This window comes from Alosa alosa, chromosome 6 (assembly GCF_017589495.1).
Source record: "Alosa alosa isolate M-15738 ecotype Scorff River chromosome 6, AALO_Geno_1.1, whole genome shotgun sequence".
NCBI lineage: Eukaryota > Metazoa > Chordata > Actinopteri > Clupeiformes > Clupeidae > Alosa > Alosa alosa.
Window position 1 is genome coordinate 10,651,258 of NC_063194.1, and position 3,616 is coordinate 10,654,873.

At 43.7% G+C, this 3,616-nt stretch overlaps 1 long non-coding RNA gene across 1 annotated transcript in view; it reads left to right on the plus strand.

Moving 5' to 3' along the window:
* The first annotated feature begins 546 nt into the window (after window positions 1-546).
* Window positions 547-3,616, plus strand: part of LOC125296788 — a 71,341-nt gene continuing 68,271 nt past the window's right edge. Inside the window, exon 1 of the long non-coding RNA XR_007193861.1 lies at window positions 547-1,165. This is a non-coding gene — a long non-coding RNA (uncharacterized LOC125296788). The remainder of the gene's footprint in view (window positions 1,166-3,616) is intronic.

Below are 3,616 nucleotides of genomic sequence, written 5' to 3' on the forward strand. Positions count from 1 at the left end.
GCCCCGACTCTGCGGTTTTGCGCTGTTTCACAAGAATGTTTGAATGTCAACAAAGAGATGTGTAGTCACTACACGGCAAATATAATGGCACGTGGTTAACGGCCTGGTAAAGTGAAATGAGGAAAAAAAATTAGTCATTAGACATTAGACCTAACTAATTAGACATTAGTTAGGTTGGGAGGTTGGGGGGGTGGGGGGGGCGGGGGCAGTAGGCTGTAGCACGGGGAACACAAATCAATACAATGTGTAATGACGTAAACACTTTAGCCTATTTAGCTATATGTCCATGCATCAGCCATCACCCATTGGCTAATCCAACAAATGTGTTATTATTATTATTATTATTATTATTATTATTATTATTATTATTATTATAGTAGTTGCTGTTGTTGTGCTGGTGAGGGAGGCAAAAAATACAAAATTGTGCCGCGCGATTTCTCCATTTCCATACTCCATTTCCCTTTATGCTTTGCGGGTGGGTGAGGTACAGCTCATGTGCGATGCCTTCGAGTTTGCTGTGACTGTGAGAGCTTCAGAGTGCTTTGCTCGGCCGATGAAGCAGGAGGCGTGGAGGGAGGTCTTTCGTTTGGACGTCTGTTTGACATGAGATGGGATTGTATCACTGTACAGAGTAACATTTTCAGGTGGATTTGGGAGTTTCCAACTTGAATAACCTTTTGGGAGTTTACAACTTGAATTAAGTTTTTTTCTGTCTGGATATTTTTGTGATTCACTGTAGCCTATGTGTCCGCTGACCAGTGATAACACTGGTTTAGAAATGCACGTGAGACTTGTCATGGAGTGTATCTTGTGGAAACGCAAAAATGTTTTGTGCTGCCTGGAGAAATGAGTTGTTGCTTCCATGGATCGGAGTGGGACCGGTACATATCAAGGATTTGCGCATGGGACGCTGGTGGAGATCGGTGGAGAAGGAGCCGGGAGCCCTGCTCCGCGGTGTCTGGACGATAGCTGGGACCTTATGGTCAGCGTGCTTTTGGGAATAGTCTGCGCGCACACTCAAACACACACACACACACACAAACAAGTGCTAACGTGAATCGTCCCATCGGGAAAGCACTTTGGAGTACCGGCTACCTGTCCGATGGATTATTGTGACATGGAAACTAGAATATATCAGTCTTTGGATAAATGGAAACAAAGACAGGTAATGGAACATTTAACATTCTGTTGGTATTTCTGCTTAAAACGTCAGTCTACAGGCATGTGTGCATGGGCTTACCATCCCTTGTAGTTTGAATTGCTCTCTGAGCGTGATATCTGACATCTGTCTGGTCATTCATGTCTCTGGCGGTTTAGACGTATGCTCCACATTGTTGGTTTAGCTTTCTTGTGCTTATATATGTTAAGGCATAAGACAGAAATAATATAGCAATGTCCTCATTGCGTTGTCAGGTTTTACGCGAACCCTAAGATCAGCGAATTTTAAACTTTAGCGGGAACAGAGCGCAAGATGAGCAGGGGAAGAGGTCGCAGCGCAGCCTCCGGGTTGGTGAGATGTTTCTGGATTCGGATTCCCTATGGAGCATTTTGCAGTCTTGAACGTCTTGCAGTGCGTGTTTTGAACGTCTTGTAGTGCGTGTTTTGCCGTGTGCGTGCACTGTGTGTTACACTGGATGTCTTACCCCAGCTCTGGTATTGAGCCATGCCCTGCTGCGACCAGGGCTCTCCTCCGCGCAGCGCTGCCTCTCCTAGGAAGTAGGCAGGTGTCAGACATGCGGAACAGCATAGACGGACTATCATCCATCAAGTGTTCTACCTGATAACATGATAACATGACTGATAGCTGAAAATATGTTTGTCATAAAGAGCTGTTGAGAGTGGATTGTATTCAAACTTTAGTAGGATGTGCTATGTACTACTGATACAGTCCCTGTGGAAGGATGACAAGGGAAAGGATTGAAGGGCTATGTGAGAACACGTGAACACAGTAACTGTTCTCAGAGGTGGTGGAGCCATTTTAGTATTTATGTGATATTGTGATGAGCTCTATCTGTCATCCCTGTTAGTGGATGTGTGTGTGTGTGTGTGTGTGTGTGTGTGCGTGTGTGTCTATGGGTTCTTCTGAGAAATATCAAGAAAATGATCACCAAAAACAATTGTCCACCAAGGTAGGAATGGACATGAGTTTGCTATAAACACTGGACTTGAAAACACTGCTGTCCACTCCTGTTCAAACGTTTGGGGTCACTCAGAATTGTCTATACCCCTCCATTATAGACAGAATACTTGCTTGCTGCTTCCTTCCTATATGATTCTTGCCTAGTTGGGAGCTGTGTTTTGGGTCTCTGTCCTCATTTTGGAGGAAGTTGGCTTCAGTCAAGCCACTGTTCATGTGGCATGGCATTGCAAACCAAAGTGATAAGCTATTTCTTTTGTCTGGCACCGCTTTCCCATACCAGCAAAGCACTCTCAGGCCATCACAATTTCTCCACCATGCTTGACAGGTGGAGTCAAACACTCCTCCAGCATTTGGTCTGCATCTTACAAACTTTCTTCTTTGTAATCTGTACACCTTAGATTTGTCTAATCACCTTTCTCAGTCTTCATCTGTCGTCTGTGTATCTGTTGCCCATCGTAATCTTTTCTTTTTACTGGCCAGTCTGAGATTTGGTCCTTTCTCTACAACTCTGTCAACAAGGCCAGCATCCTGAAGTCTGTAGAATTCTGTTGACACTGGTGTTTTGTGGGTACTATGGGAACTGTGAGACGCCTCTTTCTTAAACTAGACACTAGTGTATTTATCCGCTTGAGCAGTTGTGCACTGGTCCTCTCACTCCTTTTACTGTTTTGGTTAAAACGAGTTTGAGCCACTTTTCTATGGAGAGATTAGCACTTAGCATTGTGTGCTATCTCCAGTGTCTTGGGCATTGTTGACATTGAATAGGGTTGATTTATTATGACACATTTTTGGAAGAAAAGTCTTTTGTTTCTTTCCATGTTTTGGCTTCAATTGAACCCACAATAGGTTATGATTGATAGTTCCAGATTGATATTCCACTCATCTAAAGAAGGCCAGTTGTGTTGCTTCTTTAATCAGGGTAGCAGTTTCCAGCTGTGCAAACACGACTGAAAGGGGTTTCTAATAATCAGGTAGACTTTTAAAATGATGCACTTAGGTCAGCAAACACTAAGTGGCATTGGTACATTGTATGTGCCATTGTGATTTGCAATATTGACGATATCTACACTGTATGTCTGACTGATTTGGTGTTCATTTAATGTCCAAAAATCAGCTTTTCCTTCGAAAAACAAGTTGATTTCAGAGTTACTGAAAATCACCAAACTTTTGAACAGTGGTGTGTGTGTGTGTGTGTGTGTGTGTGTCTCTCTCTCTGTGTAAGAAAGGGTGCATACCCATGCATATGACATTGGGCTGTGTACACTCTGGATGACCCTAAATCACTCTCAGTTAGAACCACACCCATGCAGTGTACAGGTAAAGTAGGAAAGTAGATGATGGAAGTAGATGGATGCAATTGTTAGAGGCACAGAGGAGCTCCAGGAGAGAGTGATGGAGAGAGTGATAGAGAGAGAATTGAGGAAGAGAGGCACAGAGGAGCTCCAGGAGAGAGTGATGGAGAGAGTGATAGAGAGA